The sequence below is a fragment of the Ascaphus truei genome, chromosome 21, assembly GCF_040206685.1.
Source record: "Ascaphus truei isolate aAscTru1 chromosome 21, aAscTru1.hap1, whole genome shotgun sequence".
NCBI lineage: Eukaryota > Metazoa > Chordata > Amphibia > Anura > Ascaphidae > Ascaphus > Ascaphus truei.
Window position 1 is genome coordinate 7,500,227 of NC_134503.1, and position 21,496 is coordinate 7,521,722.

Below are 21,496 nucleotides of genomic sequence, written 5' to 3' on the forward strand. Positions count from 1 at the left end.
CTGCTAGGTAGCTCTTGGGGACAGTCGTTGGCCACCCCTGCTGCAGCAGGTACAGATTGCTCTGCAAACACTGTGGCATGGGAAATCATCCATGTGGTCCTGACAAACCTAGGTGAGCATCATTCAGTGGAAGTCACTGGATCTGTGTGTCCAGGCAAAAGGGATGCAATTCTGGGGCAATATGCAATATACAAGGTGCATCAAAGAAAGAAAAAATATCCTATTGCAAGCTATATGATATTTTTTATCCACCTGGTGCAATTGTTTGGCATCAGAATTGCACCACTTTGGCACTGAAAGGGTTATGGGCAAACCGTGTCCCTCTAGCATTTAAAGGGTTTCAACTGAAATCCCATTTTGGGGGTTAATACACGAAGTCAGGGGTTCTGAACTCCAGTCCCCTTAACAGGTCAGGTTTTCTGGATATCACTGCTTCAGCACAGGTGGCTCAACCAGTGGCTCAGTCCAAGGCTGCACCACCTGTGCTGAAGCAGGGATATCCTGAAAACCTGACCTGTTGAGGGGTCCGGAGTTGAGAACCCCTGCATTAAGTGAAGGGGTTACCCAGCCTGTAACAACTGGAGGTAGAAGTATGGCTGGATCAGGACATGCATGTCAATGAACGAGAGGTGACTGATGTTTTGGGGGGGGGGGGTTGCAGACCCCCTCTAGTAATAGAAATAAAGGCCTCTTACCTGGGAAGTTCCTGTCGGGGTGTAGGTGCAAGATGCTGGTGATGGTGATGCTCCGGGTCACACGTGTGAGGGGGAAAGGGAGGGGGGGGGGGGCACCCAAACAGAGATAACCACGTGACTGAACACAAAACAAGGGGACACGAGGTGACAACTCACTGACTAACTGTGAGGCTAAGATAGGGGACACCGTGCCTGGGAGTGACACAGTGACATCCACAGGGTGACACTGATTACCTGAATTACAGTCACACACACAGACACTGATTGACACAGTTCCAGTCACAGATATTGATGACTAAATAACATTGGCAGACTGACACACACACAAACACACAGACACACACACACACTGCCTGTGACACAATGACATGCAGTATACACTAACAGACCCTAACACACAGGCTGACTGATATACCCTCTGTCTGTCCTTAAACTTCACTACAGCTTTATCTTATTCCCTGGGTAACTCTCTGTATAAGTGCCTCTGGCAGTGAGTCTGTCTGTGTGTCTGTCTATCTGAGCCTGCCTGTGTGTCTGCCTGTCCCTGAGTGACTGTCTCTTCCTTGCCACAGGAGTTGGCTGCCCCAGTCACTGCTTCTTCCCAGCTCTCCCCTGCACGTTTTATAGCTGCTGTCAGACTGTCAGGAATTCACACTTCAGACCCACAGTTCAACCTCACTCTCCTGTCTTCTCTCCTCCTTCCCCTTATTCACTTCTTTACCCTCTATTATAACCCCCTCCCTCCTTCCCTGTTCTACTCTCTCCTCCCACAAGCCCTTCACCTCCTCTCTTCTAATCCATCCTCCCTCTCCCTGCCATACATCTCCCTCTCCCCTCCAGCTATCCATCTTCTTGCTATTCCCTGCACTATCTTGCTTCTATTCAGCTAAACATCTCTCTCCTTCTCCCTTGCCTTTATCATTTTGTTCAAAGCCGTGTTACTGTCTGGCATGAAATGAGCAATAACAGAGCATGAACCTCTAAGCTGCAGCAGTGCCTGCATAAGTAATGGCATTTTCGGGATTGCTTCACAAAAACCTGCTGAAAAAAAGAAAGAATTCAAGGGCAGAACTAAAAGGGTAAGGCCACACAAGCCAAATTCTCAATGTAAATGTACTGTATCTAGCAAATGTAAAAATGTGCAACATGTGGAAATTGGGAACAGCGCTGTCAGAGTTTCACGCAACCCCCTCTTCCCCTGGCCACACACACAATTCCCCCCAATACCCATACAACCCCCCCAACCCCACAAACACACACGCATGCACAATAATTAGCCTCCAATACATACACAAAACAACTCTATCCCCCCCAAATATAGACACCGCTATGTCCCCCCCAACATACAAACACCACTACCCCAGATACAAACACCAGTACAACCCCTTAATACAGACACCACTACCCCACAAATACAGACACCACTACACATACCTCAGATACAAAACACCAGTACACACACTCCCAGATACAAACGCCCCCCAGATATAATTACCACTACTACCCCAAGTACAATTACCACCCCCCAATACAATTACCACCACCCCCCAATACAATTATTACCACCATCCCCCCAAATACATGTAGCCCAAATACATACTTACACTACCCCCCAAATACATACTTACACTACCCCACAAATACATACTTACAGTACCCCCAAATACATACTTACAGTACCCCCCAAATACATACTTACACTACCCCCAAATACATACTTACAGTACCCCCCAAATACATACTTACACTACCCCACAAATATATACTTACACTACCCCCCAAATACATACTTACAGTACCCCCCAAATACAAGTACCACAAATACATACTTACACTACCCCCCAAATACATACTTACAGTACCCCCCAAATACATACTTACACTACCCCCCAAATACATACTTACAGTACCCCCCAAATACATACTTACAGTACCCCCCAAATACATACTTACACTTACCTTGTGAATGGTCTCTCTCCCCAGCTGCTGCAGGTCTCCCTCACTCCCGCACCGGGCCTTTCATGCCGATGGCTGTGGGGGTCCCGGCCGGCCGGCGCTAGAAGTTTGGCCCGGCCAGAGTTTCGGCTCAACTGGTGCGTCTGGCCGCCAGGCCTCACGTTACCACCGGGCCCGGCTTTCCCACGCTTCTGCCGCGGGCCTTCCTCTCTCCCTCACTGTGCCGCATCGGCCTCTCTCTCGTGCCGGTGCGCGCGCCAGAAGCTGGCGTCCAGCTTCCGGTACGCACAGACGTCAGGGAGAGGCCCGGCGTGGGACAGTGTGGGAGAGCCACGACCCAGCGGCAACCAGAGGCCCGGCAGCCGGACGCACAAGTTGGGCCTGACATCTGTCCGGGCCCAACCTCCAGAAAACCTGACCTGTTGGGGGGACTTAAGGACTGGAGATGAGAACCACGTGCTTATGGTATATACTGCATGAGCTATATAGCGAGCAAATTTGAATCCTGCTGGCGTCTCATTAATCATGTTTTTAATACCTGGCACAGATTAGCCAGACGGGTTTGCACCATCTAAGGGCTCTGTTCTATATATGCCAAAAGCAGTTGTTCTGGCTGTTTTCGGCCAAAAATTCCCATTCAAGTCTGTTGGGATTTTTATCTGACAGTGTCCGGATCGACCTCCTCGGCAGATATAGAATAAGGGCCTCAATCAATTGTCTGACCGCAGAGAAAAGAGAGAGAGAGGAGAGTGCGGGATGCAGAACTTGGTATAACCCATTAGAATATACACATCATCGTACGTATCCCGCTCCTATTGTTACAGATGTAGCCAGACTTGTTGTCCTCGAGCGTCACGGACTAACAAGCAAAAGTCTCCGGCGCCCGGAACAGGGTCTGCCACGATGGAGCTGCGAGGGGGTCTTTGCTTCTGAATGGGACCTCCCGTCGCCCACACAGAGTTATTCCTTTGTGCCGCGGTCACGCCTGGCAGTAGCACCGAACACAAACCAGTCTTAAGCCGCGTCCATGATTATCGCGACCGTGCTCGCGGTGCGATCAAAATGATGTGCCTCTATGAGGCTGTCCTTAGAGCATGTGGCCAGGCGTGCGACCAGAAGCTCCGGCGCTCTCGATGCACGAGGAACAAATACGATTGTTTCCTCGCGCGATGGCTGGGTCACATAAGCGCAGCTCTGTGATGCCCCCCCCGACACGCCTCCCCATCGAGTCTACCCAGGCCACAGATCGCTGCAGGTAAAGGCGCGCGTTACGTCATGCGCACGCTAGCACGTGCTCTAACACCGTGGATGCGCGTCCTTAAATATCTGTACATATAAACCACTGCACAAACAGCATATAAAGGCCAGTGTGCCAAGCATCGCACGGGATGTTTTGGGTGCACAACAGGTATCTTACTTAAAATTGCCCTTGTATGCATCTATGTACCAACAAAACATAAACAATCTTAGCAGCCGCAAAACACAGACCCACACTATTCTATATGTGTCAATTGGCCACTGGGAAAGTGACCAATTATACTACGATAAATAAAGAAGCCCCAATGCACATCCTATATGACAAATGATATAGTACATTACTATATACTATATTTTGTCTTCCTAAGTATGGGTCATTTAGTTCAATCCTTTGGCCAAAACATTTCAAGCCTGCGACCTCTTCAAGCCTGCGACCTCTTCTTCTCCAGCAGGACGGTCCTAACATGATATTACTCCAGCAGCATCAATAATGATTGCTGTAAAAAAAGAAATTGTTGAACAGCTATATCCCGCGCTGGGCATCCAGAAGTGCTGTATGTGCTAAAGAATGTTCCTGCATTAAAAGGAGACCGTGCGGCAAAACCACCCGCCAAGTCCAACTTGGTGTAAAAAAGACTCTTAATAGCGTTAGCGCAGAATGAAGTTGCTCTGTATCAACCCAAAATTGCATTTGAGGTTTCCTTTTTTAGGTTAACCAATTGTATTATTTTCCCAGTGTGGCTATTATAGATAATGTTGCACTACTACAGTGGTACCCAACCTTTTTTTGGTTAAGGAACCCCATGTGAAATTCTGAGGAACCCCAACCCTCTCTAATAGCGTGTCTGAGATCAGATGCATTGTAAGGAACCCCAACCCTCTTTAATAGCGCGTCTGAGATCAGATGCATTGTAAGGAACCCCAACCCTCTCTAATAGCGCATCTGAGATCAGATGCATTGTAAAGAACCCCAACCCTCTCTTATAGCGTGTCTGAGATCAGATGCATTGTAAGGAACCCCAACCCTCTCTAATAGCGTGTCTGAGATCAGATGCATTGTAAGGAACCCCGACCCTCTCTGATAGCGCGTCTGAGATCTGATGCATTGTACAGAACCCCAACCCTCTCTAATAGCGTGTCTGAGATCAGATGTATTGTAAGGAACCCCAACCCTCTCTAATAGCGTGTCTGAGATCAGATGTATTGTAAGGAACCCCAACCCTCTCTAATAGCGCGTCTGAGATCAGATGCATTGTAAGGAACCCCAACCCTCTCTAATAGCATGTCTGAGATCAGATGCATTGTAAGGAACCCCAACCCTCTCTAACAGCGAGACTGAGATCAGATGCATTGTAAGGAATCCCAACCCTCTCTAACAGCGAGACTGAGATCAGATGCATTGTAAGGAACCCCAACCCTCTCTAATAGCGCGTCTGAGATCAGATGCATTGTAAATTCTTCTGTATTTGGTACAATTGTAAAATTACCTGAAAATTACAGGGAACCATTTAGGGATGCCCGGGGAACCCCAGGGTTCCTAGTAACCGTGGTTGAAAAACACTGCACTACTAATTTGTGTTTGCTAACACTGGTCACAAATTAAAGTATACACATAAGTCTGTTTTAATGTATTACATTGTATCATTCAAGTTACCCAATTTGTAAACAAATACATTTGAGGCAACACATTTTGCACCATATTTGCAAAGCCTTTATACATACAATGCACATTTTATGAAGGTTTGTATTACTTTAATACTGACATTTTTTACTGTACATAAACCCCATAGAGACAGTTTTTTTTAACCTTGATACATAGCTATCTAGTTCTTTGTTATGCTCCTAGAACTTCAACAATTTCTGCTTTCATGTTGAAAGTTTAAAAAGGGGCTGCATAATGTTATTCTTTCAAACACCAGCGATATGACTGTAACTAGTAATTGGAAACCAGTGCCCTAGGGCACAAAAAATAGTATATATATGTGTGTGTGTGTGTGTGTGTGTGTGTGTGTGTGTGTGTGTGTGTGTGTGTGTGTGTGTGTGTGTGTGTGTAACCCTCCGCCCTCCCCCCCCCTTTGTGGGTTTACTAGTGTACTACAAGGGGTTAATGGTGAGCAGTCGGTGCTATGCTCCACCCCGTGGTGACACTGGGGTACTATGTTACAGGAGGTATAAAAGAGGAAGCAGAGCGTTCTGGGTGAGGTTCCAGCATGGCAGGAGGAGAGGAGCCTCAGGGAGTAGAGGTAAGGGATAGGTTCCCTAAAGTATAGTATAGTTAAGGCCCCGTTTTATTGTATTACAGTTAGGGATAGTGCCCCATCAGTTAGCATCCCATAGTATTGCCACATGAGAAGAGCATGTACTAGGAACGGGAATGCAGACATGCCTCAAGGGGCAAAGCAGAAAAGCCTCCTTGATGTCTGGGGATCAGCCATACAAGCAGATCCTAATCTAAAGCATTGATGATTTATAAATAAGAGAAGCAGTTGGCACACAAAAACTGAAGCAGAGCACAGATGCTTATCCCATAAGAATAATGTAAAATCAATAATTACAAGAGGAGCATCCGATAATGAGAGAGAGAGCACACTGTAGGTGACCGAAACGTTGCTTGCAGTGCCACTCCTGTTTTCAATACAGACTTTGCTTTGATTTGAACCTAGTGTGCTGTCTCTCATTATCTGATGCTTCTATGGTAATTATTGATTATATATATATCTTTATACTATATTAGTGAAAGCACTGTATGTTTGCCTGCCTGCTGGATGTCCGGTGTCCCTAGCGGCAATCTCATTGGTCCCTTGGGCCGCCCGCCCCCGCACACCTCTCATTGGCCTCACACACTCACACCACCCCCTTGGGCCGCCCCCCACACCTCTCATTGGCCCACACACACACACACACACACACACACACACACACACACACACACACACACACACACACACACACACACACACACACACACACACACGGTGTTACATACATTAGCAGCACATCTCCCGCTCTCTTCCCCACCGGTCCCGGAGGCTCCGCCTCTTCCTGTTTCCCGCGCTTTCACCCCCCCCCCTCCACGTGGGAGTTGCCGGACGGGTGTGAGGGAGCTGCCGGACGGGTGAGGGAGCAGCCTTCACCTCCCCTCACTCACTTCCCCTCCACCCCCCGCCCCCCGGCGCCGCTACAGTCAGCGGGGGAGCGGAGTGATCACCTCCCCTCACTCACTTCCCCTCCACCCCCCCGGCGCCGCTACACTCAGCGGGGGAGCGGAGTGATCACCTCCCCTCACTCACTTCCCCTCCACCCCCCCCCCGGCGCCGATACACAGCGGGGGAGCGGAGTGATCACCTCCCCTCACTCACTTCCCCTCCACCCCCCCCCCCCCCGGCGCCGCTACACTCAGCGGGGGAGCGGAGTGATCACCTCCCCTCACTCACTTCCTCTCACTCACTTCCCCTCCACCCCCCCCCCCGGCGCCGCTACACTCAGTGGGGGAGCGGCCACAACACGCTGCCTCCCGCCTCAGATCCACGTGGGAGCTGCCGGATGGGTGAGTGAGCGGCCTTCACCTCCCCTCACCCACCCCTCACTACACTTCCCCTCCCTTCCACATCCCCTCCACCTCCCCTCACCCACCCCTCACTACACTTCCCCTCCCTTCCACATCCCCTCCCCTTCACCTCCACCTCCCCTCCACCCCCCCTTAACCTCCCCTCCACCCCCCCTTAACCTCCCCTCCACCCCCCTTCACCTCCCCTTCACCCCCCTTCACCCCCACCCCCACCTTCACCCCCCTTCACCCCCACCCCCACCTTCACCCCCCTTCACCTTCCCTTCACTCCCCCTTACAACCTCCCACCACCTCCCCACCTTCCCACCACCCCCCCCCCCTTTCCACCCTTCCCACCTTCCCACCACCTCCCCCCCCCTTCCCACCTTCCCACCACCTCCCCCCCCTTCCCACCACCTCCCCCCCTTCCCACCTCCCCCCTCCTCCCCCCTTCCCACCACCTCCCCCCTCCTCCCCCCTTCCCACCACCTCCCCCCTCTTCCCACCACCTCCCCCCTTCCCCTCCTCCATCTCCCCCTTCCCCTCCTCCATCTTCCCCATTCCCCTCCTCCACCTCCCCCCTCCTTCCCCTCCTCCACCTCCCCCCTTCCATTCCTCCACCTCCCCCCTTCCCCTCCTCCACCTCCCCACTTCCCCTCCTCACCTCCCCCCTTACCCTCCTCACCTCCCCACTTCCTCTCCACCTCCCCCCTTTCCCCATCCCCCCCTCCACCCCCTTCACCCCCTCCACCCCTCTTTCCCCCCTTCCCCCCTCTTTCCCCCCTTTCCCTCCTCCCCCACCTTTCCCCCCTTTTCCCCTCCCCCGCCTTTACCCCCTTCACCCCTTCACCCTTTCCCCCACCTCCCCCCTTCACCCTTTCCCCCACCTCCCCCCCTCCCCCCTTCTCCCCCTTCCCCTCCTCCCCCACCTCCCTCTTCCTCTCCTCCACCTCCCCCTTCCCTTCCTCCCTTCACACCCCCTTCACCTCCTGTCACCCCCCCCCTTCGCCTCCTGTCACCCCCCCCCCTCCCTTCACCTCCTGTCACCCCCCCCCACCTCCCGTCACCCCCCCCCCTCCCTTCACCTCCCGGCAACCCCCTCCACCTCCCGTCACCCCCCCTTCACCTCTCCCCCTTCACCTCCCCTCACCCCTCCTTCACCTCCCCTCACCCCCCCTTCGCCCCCCCTTCACCTCCCCTCCGCCCCCCCTTCACCTCCCCTCCGCCCCCCTTCACCTCCCCTCACCATCCCCCACCACCCCCCCCCTCACCTCCCCTCCGACCTCCCCTCCGCCCCCCTTCACCTCCCCTCACCACCCCCCACCATCCCTCCGACCTCACCTCCCCTCCTTCAACGCCTTTCGTCCGCCCTCCCGCCTCTGCCTTTCGCCCACCCGCACTTCTGCCTTTCACCCCGCCCACCGCTCACATCCCCGCGCCACACACCCGCCGCACGCACTAAACAGACCTGCCACACTCGACACACACCCGCCGCCTCTCACCCACCCCACACACTCGACACACACCTGCCGCCTCCTGCCGCTACGCAACAATATCACTGACCAGCTGTCACCTGCACTCGCCACACACCCGCCGCCTCACACCCTAGCAGGACCCCGACCCACAGCCAGCACTCACTACCCACGCGCCACCCGTACTGAACACCCACCCGCCGCCTCACACACGCTCACACCCTAGCAGGACACACGCCTCACATTTTCACATCACTTATGTCACCAAAATATACATTGTACTGTGGTGTGTTTACAATAAACCATTTTTAAACAACATCGTATTACATTTTCTTCCATCTTTCTTTTCAACATTATTATCCAACCTTTCCAACAAATAGTCACCTATTGTTCCACGATTTATAAATAATACTACCTATTACGCATTTACATCCCGGGCAACGCCGGGTCTCTCAGCTAGTATATATCTATAGAGTCAGATACATTCCAGGATGCACTGTTTTTAAGTAGCCACAGAACGGTATAGTTTATTCGTTTTTGATTATAATTAATATATACACAGACACACACACACACACACACACAGAAAAAGTAACCACATGTATATCATGTTATGTGTAACTCAATGGGAAGAGTACTGCTTTTGTCTACCAGTGATTATGTCCATTGATTATAACTGGAATGTGAGTGCACGTGCATTATCACAAAGGAAAGCATTTCTCTGCATTAGTGCTTGTGAACGCACCATTCTCAAATATATTCCCTGGAAAGGCTTCCGAATCGGCAGTGGTATTGGAGACTTCCTCCACACCCAACGTGTTTTGACAAAGTCACACATTTTGCTTTGGTGAGAATTCTGCATGTTTAATTCTGACAGACAGGGTTTGCAAAGTAGTGATGAATGACTTACTGCGTGTAAAATGTACAATCCCGCAAACATGTGTAAAACAAAAACACCACAAAGCACACTTCATTCATTATTATTATTTCAACTTTTTAACACAAGGGTCCTTACCACTTTTCAGCTACTGGGGCTTACTGTGTAATATGGAAATATTTTATCCAGATGTTCATAAAAATGCTGCTTCTGAGACAAAACAAGACCGATTCAACTATCAAGCACATCTGCAAGATAAAATATAACATATTAATTAATTCTCAAGGCTCTGAAACCTAATTTGAGGGGTTATTTAAACAAAGTAAGAATACCCCAAAATCAATCACTACACCAGACATCCTTATTTATGAATTCGGTGCCTCTGATACTTTTTCTTGGTGCACTCGATGAATCCTTTAGGTCAGGGCAAATATGAAAGGTTTAGACCAGGAGTGATCAACTCCAGCCCTCAAGGGTCTAAGGATATCCCTGCTTCAGAAACAGGTGGCTCAATCAGTGGCTCAGTCGAAGACTGAGCCACTGATTTAGCCACCTATTTCTGAAGCAGGGATATCCTGAAAACATGACATGTTGGTGGCCCTTGAAGACTGGAGTTGGCCACCCCTAATTTAGACAGTAGAATTCTCGGTCTACCATAACTTCTAAAGGAAAGCCATCACCAAGGTAAGGGACATCAATCATCAATCAACAGTCAGTGTGTGTGGGAAAGTGTAAAGTTGGAGCCCTGGATTTGCCAGGATAAACCATCACAATCCTATTTGGCACTAAGTTCACCAAATCTCCTGTGTCTTTGCGTTCAGATTTACTGCCTCATAGATAGTCAAGAGATATACAGTAGGCCAGTTCAACTCTGATGAGAATATTAGAAGAAGGGCTAAAAAGAGAAGTCCGTTATAAGCCTCACCAGCCAGGGTCACCATCAGTGGAGATTGCCAGGACTACAGTTCTGGCCCCGGGGGAGAAAGGGGGCCCGGGGCAACCGATTGACCCTGGACAATGGTCAGCAACTTCTGGGATGGCCAGCAATTTCTGCGTTGGGTTCCTATTTAACAACGGATGCCCCCCTCCTAGGTTGCCATCTGCACGGGCGCCCATCTCGCTTAGGTTCCCATCTCAACAGCGGACGCCCCCCCAGGTTCCCATCTCAACAATGGACATCCCCTCCCTCCTAGGTTCCCATCTCAACAATGGACGCCCCCCCTCCACCGCCACCCCCCCTACAACTGCTCTGGGGCAAACCGAGTATCGGGCAACCTGATGGTGGACATGTCTCCAGCAGAGAATAGCATTGTACTTTAGCCCTCACACATTGATCCTGGCTGAAAGACAGAAGGGCAAAAAAGGAACGACCAACATATATTATGTGGTACAAATAATCAGCCCCCCTGCTTTCATTTCACTGAGGCATATGCAATAGAGTATTGTGCAAACCGTGTCAAATTGGCCCTTTTTTTTGTTGCGAAAAATTCTGGATTCATACTGCAGACGACTCGCCGAGCAACAAGAAGTCCATGTGCATTGCAGTTTCATTTATTGTGCTAATTTGGGAAATTCTCTACAATCACTAAATTCCCCTAATGCGGAGACTATAAATTATTCACACGCCATGTTTTGCTCGTTGACGATTTTTTTTTTGAAGGCTTGCCATTTGGGGGCATTATTAGCTCGCTCCCTTCAGTATTTCCAACCCCACTTCTTCACAGGGCTCTGCTGAATCATGATACCCCAATATTTATTTTAAAAATTCTCCTCTTGTAGTGGTATATACGTTCATTGCTTGTCCGGCAAGGTGAGTCTGTGATCTTGGCACTCCCGTACAAAAGGCAACACACACCTATCATTTCTGTTGAACCCTTTAAAAAATATATTCTGATGTCACAACACCAAGCACATCGCTTGTATCAAACAGTACTATTTGTGTGATGGAGATCCTATCCATTCAGGAACAAATGCAGACTTAGGACCGGGCCATAGAGGGGTGAGGAGTTCCGAGCCGCGCTGACGCTGAGGCTCGCCTGCTGAAATCTGCGCAATTCCACGGACTCCAGCATGCGCGAAGGGAGCCGGGGGGGAGGTGGTTGGAGGCGGGGCAGTGACGTCGCTGAGCCAATCGCCCGCAACGCACTGACGTGAACGTCACGGCGCCGACGTCACGTCGCCGTGACGTTGACGCTGCTTCAGGCTGATTGGATCTTTTCAGCCGACAGCGCGCTGAAAAACAGCTTGGCTGTCGGCTGAAAATCCCTGCGCCTCAGCACGCCTGAGGACGCTCGCGTCAGCCCCCTCTCAAGGCATCCTCATTGAGGATGCAGGGGCTCAGCGCGGAGCGTCCGCACGGCTCAGCACGGCCTGTCCTTCTATGGACTCAGCCTAAGGCTCCGTGAGTAAAGAAAGCTGGGTATCCTTGTTTGTCCCTTCCATGTAGTAACACAGGAGGGAGAGGGAGTAGGGGGTGTAATTGTTGGACCAACAAATAGTTGATACAGTATGTTACAAGCATGATGAATGATCCTGAGAGGTTGGAAAGCTTGTAAGTACTGTACTTGTTGGTCCAATAAAAGTTATCATCTCCCCTACTCCCTCTCCCTCCTGTGTTACTACACGAGTAAAGACTCTGATTCTGAGAACAACGACACGGAGTGGGAAGCAGGGGAACCTGGTATCGGCTTCTTGTGACCTTGGACCAGTCACTTTATCTCCGTGTCTAAGGTTCCTAAATCATAAATTGTAAGATCATGTGTCTATAATAATCCCATGTGCTGCGTACCGCACGCTATACTGTAATTGTGACGCGCTTTGAGTCCCATTGGGAAACAAGCGCTACATGAAATGAAAAGTTATTAAAGTTATTTAATAAAAGACAGGAAACCACAAGTTGTCATTTGACCGAGCAAAATTTTTATTTTTATCAAAACCCCCAATAAAAACATCATAAATTTAGGGCAGGAAAACTGGAGGGGGGGGGGGGTTCCCTTCACTTTTCATATTTCCCAGAAGAACCCTGATGGGTTTTGACCTTAAAATATTGGAAAATCCCAGACATTGTATATTATCTTCACAACACAAAATAAAAAATAAATAAAAAGTTACGTGTATATTCGAGATCACCGACGGAGGACCGATCTGGGATACATGTCAGCAGGATGCAGCTGTGTAATCCTTGTGGATTTTAATGATGTTTTTCTTCAGACTAAGAAGCATATTATGCTCATTTAACATAACCCACTTGAGTTCCAGTTACTCCTTGTCTTAATAGGGAGGTGTCAGAATCAAACAGTTAATAAGTGTATATATATTTCATTCACACTGCAGCTGCTAAATAATGGATTGCAGAATCAAAACTATCCCATAGAGCAGCGGTATGCAAACCGGGGGGGGGGGGGGGGGGCGCGCCCCCAGGGGGGACGGGAGAATTTGTAGGGGGGGGGAACGGGCGGTTACAGAGGTCCCGCGCTCATCCCCACGGCATTTAAATGAAACGCCGGGGGAGGCGTCAGGCCTCTGTAACACCTTTACCTGCGCTCTGCGGGTCCTCTGTGATGCGCCACCGTGGCAACGCACGTCAAATGACGCGGCGAGGTCACGTGACGTCACATGACCCGTGACGTCATTTTACGCGTGTCATTGGGAGGGAGGGGAGGGGGGGCGCAAACGCTGCAGCTCCCGGGCAGGGGGGCACAGCTCAAGAAGTTTGCGCACCATAGAGCAGGGGTGGCCAACTGCAGTCTTGAAGAGCCACCAACGGGTCAGGTTTTAAGGATTTCCCTGCTTCTGCACAGGTGGCTCAATCAGTCCCTGCTTCAGCACAGGTGGCCCAATCAGTCTCTGCGTCTGCGCACAGGTGGCTCAATAAGTGGCTCAGTCTTTGACTGAGCCACCCGTGCAGAAGCAGGGACTGATTTTTGCCACATGTGCTGAAGCAGGGACTGATTGAGCCACCTGTGCTGAAGCAGGGATATCTTTAAAACCTGACCTGTTGGTGGCCCTTGAGGACTGGAAAAACCACAGAACAAATACTGTACCCCAGAATCCGAGGGCCACTAAGATTTGGAAACTTGTTTCCGCGGTTCGAGTTGAACGTCTGATCGAACATAGTCACTCCCGAAGTTTGGATTTTGAGCCTGCAAACTTGCCCGATCCATAGTAGTATACTGCATTATCATCTAGTCTAACACAGGGGTGCACAAAGTGGGGGGGTGCCAGATTTTCCTGGGGGGGGGAGGGGAGCACGGCGGTTGCAGAGGCCCCCCTGCCCTTCCCAAGGCATTTAAATGAAATACAGAGGGATCATTGTAACCCAGCAAACACCAGCAAATTGGTATCGCAGCAAGAGTTTTAATTAATAATAATATTTCTTATAACGATCTGACGGTGTACGCAGCGCTATACAGTATATGGAATTTTGCAGGCACAATGAGTCACTGCCCTGTCGAACTTACTATCTAATTTGAGTGCCTGAGGCACAGGGAAATAAAGTGACCTTGAGGTCACAAGGAGCCGACACCAGGATTTGAACCAGGTGCCCTTGTTTAAAAGTCAGCGTCGCTGTTTTCAGAGTCATCCAGCGCTCCTAAAGAAACCACTTCAAGAAGATATTTAAAACGCCAGTCTTTGTTAGTGCCCAGATAATGCTGAAGTTTATATTGAGAACCATGACCTCTGAATATATACATGGTGAGGATAACTTCACACTGCTGGCTGTCTGGGGCGCCAGGCAAGAGCGAGGAGGACAGGACGGGACGGGACCCAGCCAAGCATGCCGGAAGCCAAAGTGTAGGGGGCTCCACCTCTGTTTTGATTGGGCCTGGCTGCTGCCTTGGAGGGGTCAGCCCAGTCACCCCCTAGAAAAAGACCAAGTGCCCCAGACACCTGATACATCATGAGGGCTTCTGGTGTGCCAAGACCCATGCAGTCCCGGGCACGTCACTAAGGCCCTGTGAAGGTTAATTGGAGAAGAGCACAGGTCAACTCTCACAGGTTTGGAGACAGTCTCGTGGATTTTTTTGGCACCAGCATCTCCTAGACCAGTGGTTCCCAACTTCCGTCCTCAACAACCCTCAACGGGTCAGGTTTTCAGTATATCACTGCTTCAGCATAGCTGGCCCAACCAGTCCCTGCTTCAGCACAGGTGGCTCACTCGGTCCTTGCTTCCGCACAGGTGGCTCAATCCGTCTCAGCTTCAGCACAGACGGCTCAATCAGTGGCTCAGTCTACGGCAGCCACTGATGGAGCCACCTGTGCTGACGCAGGGATACCCTGAAAACCAGACCAGATGGTGGCTCTTGGACTTGGCCACCCCTGCAATACAGATTGGCGTTTCACGCCTCTGGATTTGCCTGGATCCCATACAGCACGTTCATCCTTCACAGGGGAAATATTCACATTCCATCCCCCCTTTCCCCAGTATGAACTGCTGCGTTAAACTGGAGGGGCGCCAGCAGACAAATACGCAAGTCGAACAGCAGTCAAAACACATCCTGGGAGAGTTTACACCTGTGGAGCAGCGGACCACGATCCAGATTGGAAGATTAAGGGTTAAGCCACACAGAGGCAGGCTCGCTTGCAATGAGCAGAATACCACGTATTCATTTACAGGTTCATATGGTCAATTAAAGAGTCACCGTGCTTTTCCCCCAATGGCAGAGGGAGGGTTAATTCTAGAACAAACAGGGTGAACTATAAAGAGATTAAAGCAGCAATATTGGAAAAAAAGAAGTATTGCAGGATTGAACTCCGTTGAGAATTTTAATCCTAATAGAGGTATATTAGTATTTTATCTGGTAGTGTTAGGACTGTGAACTGGGTCTGCCTTGTCGTGGCTCGCAGGCTTACAACGCTTTGGCCAAAGGGTTATACTAAATGACCCTTTTTCACGAGAATATATAAGTATTTTACGGTGTATTTTTGTCAGGTTGGATGTAGCATTGGGCTTCTCTGTCGCTTGTTGTATACATTTACCACGCTCAATAGCTCTCCTTTTTGACACTTGGATACATATATATATTTTGTGGGGGCTCGGGTTCCCAAAAAGAGCTTGCTGGGGTTTTATTTTAGTTTTCCAGCGTTTTCATTTTATTTAAAAAAAAAAAAATCAAAAATCATTGTCCATCAATTATCAGCTATGAAAAGAAATTGACCTGCATTTGAATTCAGTGTTGATCGGTGCCCATTCTCCGCCGGGATGCCTGTGGACCGGCCGCCACAAGAGGTGGTATTTAAAAAAGAAAAGAGGCTTCGTTTTCGGTGTTTAATGGGCTTTAACCGAAAGTGCGAGATGAGCACTCAGCGGAATCCCCAATTATAGCGTTTGCCTAATTATAGTTAGTTAGCAAGCCGGACAACATTGGCTAGCAATAAATGTCAATGTATAAGATCTCCTGGTGTTCAATATGCTGCGAGGTTTCTGTAGTTCTGGGGGAAATTGCGACATTTTGCTCCTTTTCAAGAAACGGGAACAACTGGGAATATGACTCTCCCATCTCTAGTGCTCGCTGAGCAAAAAAGTTCCACGCCAATAAGGTTTTAGGATTATTGCACCATTTTGCGTTCCCAGTTGTGACTGCTCGAAGTAGCCGGTTAATCACGTTTCTTGCATTTGGCGACGATTGTTACCAGAGTTTTTGATGCGGGGAAAAAAAAAAAGAGACGGTAAAGGAGAAACCCCTTCAAGGACAGAAGTGAGCGAGGAGGGACAGGGGCATGTTTACTAGGTTACATGCTTCTGATCGGCACCTTTCCAAAAAGCAATTCGGACGATTAAAAAGTGACACGCTGTAAGTGTTTCTTTGCATGTCATTACCCAGAATCCCTGGCTGCATTGGAAGCTGGCCGAACCACTGATTGAGCCACCTGTGCTGAAGCAGGGATAAAAAATAAAAAAAAAACATTCAGCCAATTGTTGCTTACCATACAGTGGTCTTTCAAAATACCAGGAGACATAACAGTTCTTGCAATGTCTTGCTCTAATATACACAAGTTGTGGTTGAGAGGGAATAGACGGACCCCAAATTGGGTCACGATTAAGAACATTGCAGTATCTATGGAAAATGCGTTTAATTATGGAGGCCCCTGGATTATAATTAGTAATGAACGTAACCATACGTTTTTCTGAGAAAAAGCTTTTTTCTTTTCTTTTTCTTATTCAGATTGTCTGTGGTTCCTTTCTTGTCATCTCCTGCAGTAATAGTATCTAATTGTCCAATCTCGACAGATTTGACTATTAAAATGTCCCTTTGCAACTCCTTCGCTCTGAAGAATGCTGTATTTATCAATTCCAGATTATTTTCTCTTTCTAAAAAGCAATTTTTTTTGTTTTTTTTACATTTTAAGAATTTTTGCCCCTTCCAAGAAGTCATTTAAATGGCTCCAATTCTTCCTTAAACGCCGGAATTGGATGAATGGTATGTTATTAATCCAGCCCCCACGGTGACTGGAGGCTATTATAACTGTTACAATCAACTTCTTTAAAAAAAAAAGTTCTTGTGAAAACACTAGTTTCCTGTCCAGAAGCCGATAAGAGTTTAATTTATACACCGTATTTCCTCGATTCTAAGACGCCATCGATTGGACGCTGTATTCCTTCGATGGTAAGACACACCATTGATGTAATAACTTTCGGGGGAAAAACCCCCACTAAATTAAATGTACAAAAAAAAAACGTTTTTTTTACTTGCAATGCTTCAGCATAGTGAAGTCTTTTTGATGACATTTTAAGTGACAATTAGGGATCCCTTCTATGCGCATGCACAGGCGATGACAACTTAAATGAAGGCACCTTCAGCCTGCCATAGCGCAACAGCAACCTCCTGCGCAGTACTGCGGGCGCTGCGCTAGGGTCGGCAGCATCGCGTTCTGGGAACGTCATTCTGCAACGTAGGATCCACAGCTGACTCGCATCAGCTGCCATATTGGTACAGGCACCGTACCTGTTTTTCACTGACATTGTAAGACGCATCCCGATTTCAGAAATGGTAAAATGTGAAAAAAGTGCGTCTTAGAATCTAGAAAATACGGTAATATTGGTACTTTGCCACCTGAACATGTCCTGCTCTTTTGGGATCCCCCCCCCCCCCAAATTGTGTTTAAAATCATGCATTTCTTCATCTCTAGCTTCTGCGGTTACCATGGTAACCTTTCGGCCGCACTGGGCTCAGGGGGGGAGCTTCATTTTAACCTCCCAGACACTTAATATTTCAAACGCTTCTATCGCCTCAAACGAGCATCGGATTTCGACAACGAAACCAGTTTTTGGAAAAAAGCAAGAAAACACATCTTAAAGTAAATAAAACAATAAAACGCAAACAGAAAAAAAAGCAAAAAAACTACGATCAGTGCCGTGTGATGCTTCAAGTTGTTTCATTGTTTTATTTTTTTGCACCCGGTGGGTGAGACGGATCCTTTTAAATGATGCACAGAAGTGATGGTTTACAATGCAGGTCTCTCTGGCAGCGATGGGTTAACAGCAATGATTTTGCAATCTCCTAAAAAGGGATTGCAGACCTCACTTACTGTGCATCATCTCAACCTCTACAGTACTAGAGAGGGTCCTTGCCAAGCCTTGCTGGTCTTCGGGACACTGGATGGGTTGGCCACCCCTTTTGCCTCTCCTGAATGCCAAGCGGTTCTTGTCTGTGGATCCCCAGGGCTGCATTTCATGTCTGTTACATTGTCCGGAACAGCTGCCCCAGCCACAGCATTCTAGTCCCCTTGTGTTGCTGCTCAGCTGTCTCCTCTCTTCTGCAGGGCCGGGAGAGAACAGAAGGTGGAGCTTTGTGACACAGCTGCGCTGGGAAGAAGAAAAAAAAATCATCATTCACAGACGTTAAAAAAAACCAATGTATTTAATGGATAATTCCATGATAGAAAGGGATGGGAAATACGGCCGGAGCTAAAAAATAAATAAATCCTTAGGGCTGCCACGTGCTGTACCTTTCCAACTGCACCTATTTAGCAGGTTTTCAGGATAGCCCAGCTTCAGATTGAGCCACCTTTGCTGAAGCAGGGACTGATTGAGCCACCTGTGCTGAAGCAGGTACTGATTGAGCCACCTGTGCTGAAGCAGGGACTGATTGAGCCACCTGTGCTGAAGCTGGGGTATCCTTAAAACCTGACCTGTTGGGGGGAGGGGAGGGTCTTAAGAACCTTTGCACTACCTGACTTTGGCTCCTGTAAGACCGGCTGTACCTACTGTATTACACAAAGCTTGTGCGTGGTAAGGTTATGGCAGTGGTTCCCAGCTTCAGTCCTCATGGACCACTAACAGCTCCGGTTGTAAGTACCCCACTGCTTCAGCACAGGTGGTTCAGTCAAAATGATTAGGGGCTTCTGCACTAGTCAGCCTCTGAGATGTATTTACCCTGTTGGTACTTCAAATGTTTACATGTTAAAAGCCACTGATTTTGCCACCTGTGCTGAAGCACGAATATCCCTAATACTGTACTTGGCCTGTTGCTAGTTCTTGAGGACTGGACTTGGCTACCTGGACCAACCAAGCTACAGGATTCTTAATAGCATCCTTCATTGTCATAGCATGTAAAGGCAGGCTATACCCACATCAGGTATATATACCCGTTGCACAGTGTTCCCCCAACAGGATAACAGAATATCTGTGACATTACACGCACTTCCCTCAAGAGCAAAAGACATTGGATTCTCTGAATGCGAAAAACGTCTGGAAATGCCAAAAACCAGATCGGGCAGCTGGCCCAGCGGAAGGAATGAGAAAGTGAGACAACTGTCCCTCGGGGAAGGCGAGAGCACAGAAGCCATCGCTATTATTTCTGTCCGCAGAGCGCTGGCACACTGGGGGGTTTCCCTGTAGTGTGAAAATGATGGGGAGTGCTTTGCAAACATGCTTCCACACTGTGTCACACAGCTCACGCTTATATGTGGTACAATGGTATTCGGAGCCCTAGGCGAACCTTCAGCCTTGTGCCACTAATGAACCCCTCGGTCATGATGCCACGCAAACTGAAACATGGCAGTGTTGTACCCTGCAGATTTTGTCTTTTAACCTCCTGCGTTGGAAACGTCAACAATGTATGAGCAACGTATATATCGCGTGGAGTTAAATAATGAAGTTCCGCCAACTGACAACCCCCCCATCCCCCAATTTATAGAATGAAGGCAAAACAATGCTGCCATTTGTACAGTGATTTGTTGGTGGGACTCCCCTCTCTCCCCCGCACGCACTGTCTCATTGTCTCTCCCTCCCTCAACCCCCCTCTCATTCTCACACTCCTTCCTTCAGCCCCTTCTCTCATTGTTAGGCTGCAGCCCCGCTAGCGCTGAGCGAGCGGTGCTTGGCGAGGGTGCGGGCACACACGCGATGCGCTTAAGTAAATAAAAAATGTATACTTACCCGCTCGCTCAATATTCGGCAATGCCGCCCCCACTCCCCACCCTCCCCCCGCGCGAGCAGATGCAGGACATCAGCAACGCATGCTTTGAGCGCCAGTGCGCTCAGCGCTAGCGGGGCCGCAGCCTTACTCCCTCCTAACTTTCTTTCTGCCCCCTCTCTCATTCTCTCCCCTCCCTTCTAATCTCTTCTACCTCACCTCCCTCCTCTCTCATTCTCTCCCCTCCCCATCTCTCCTCCCCCCACCCCCTCCTCTCTCATTCTCTCCCCATCTCTCCTCGCCCACCCACCCCTCTCATTCTCTCCCCCCCCATCTTTCCTTCTCCCCCACCCTTCCACCTCTCTCATTCTTCCTTCTTCCCCACTCCTTTCATTCTCTCCCCTCCCCATCCCTCCTCGCCCACCCACCCTCCTCTCTCATTCTCTACCCAACCTCCCTCTCAGCCCTTACCTGGCTGTGGTGTGGAGCAGGGGAGGTCCTTCCTGGCAGGCGGCAGACACCGAAAGACTTTACTGACCTCTGGGTTGGACCGCTGGGGCAGACTCCACCCCCACTGTCCTCCGCCACCATCCGCCTCCTCCTTATTCCTTTCCAGCCACAAGGCAGCAAGATTTGCCGTGCAGTTTACCTAGCGGTTAAACCGTGTACATGACCCTGTACGTAATAGATGAGTACAGTAAATAAAAATACCCCTTGTGAGCATACACATGTCTCAGACCGGTCTGCACCTTGACCTCCCCCATTATCATACACAGGCCCGTATTTAGACATAAGCCTAGGGCGGAAAATTTCAGGGGGGGGAGGGATATCCTTAAACCCTGGCCTGTTTGTGGCCCTTGAGGACTGGAGTTGGCCACACCTGTACTAAACCATTCCCGTCTGCAAACGTCTGCCAATAAGTACATTTTATCGGTTGTATCTCCGGATATGTTGTACGGATGCTTACATTTGAAGTAAAAACACCTTTCACCAATACTTAATACTCCAGTTAACACAGACCATGCTACTTGATGCCCTTTAATCCATTTCCTGACTGGTAATGGCATTAGACTGTAACATTAGAACACTGGAAAGTGTACATACCCAGATAAGTAGCTCGAGCCTTCTCTCCATGAGTCAGGAGGTAGCTATCTTGGGTGAGTGATCAGACTGTTAGCACGGCCTGTGGCAGGGATACCGCAGGGTGCCGAGATTCCTCACAAAACCCGGCTTCTCTTACTAGAACAGCATAACACCATGATCAAGCGATCTCTGCACATACTGGTTCAGGTGATGGGGAGGGCGTGGCAGAGGCGTGGCTGTGATGTCACAGA

The 21,496-nt window shown here is 49.4% G+C and overlaps 1 protein-coding gene and 1 long non-coding RNA gene across 5 annotated transcripts in view; both read right to left on the reverse strand.

Annotated features, from left to right (window-relative positions):
• The window catches only part of ADAMTSL2 (ADAMTS like 2), a 44,780-nt gene extending 43,298 nt beyond the window's left edge, over positions 1–1,482 (reverse strand). For all 3 annotated transcript variants that reach the window (XM_075578815.1, XM_075578816.1, XM_075578814.1), the window contains exon 1: positions 696–1,482. The gene's annotated coding sequence lies outside the window, so the exon portion shown is untranslated. The remainder of the gene's footprint in view (positions 1–695) is intronic.
• A 16,691-nt stretch (positions 1,483–18,173) lies between these two features.
• The window catches only part of LOC142472391 (uncharacterized), a 33,682-nt gene continuing 30,359 nt past the window's right edge, over positions 18,174–21,496 (reverse strand). Inside the window, exons 2-3 of one of the 2 annotated variants that reach the window (XR_012789670.1) lie at positions 20,634–20,837; positions 18,174–18,605 (exon numbers count right to left, since the gene is read on the reverse strand). This is a non-coding gene — a long non-coding RNA (uncharacterized LOC142472391). Of the gene's footprint in view, positions 18,611–20,633; positions 20,838–21,496 lie in introns of both variants that reach the window. The other variant, XR_012789671.1, reaches the window with a different exon arrangement.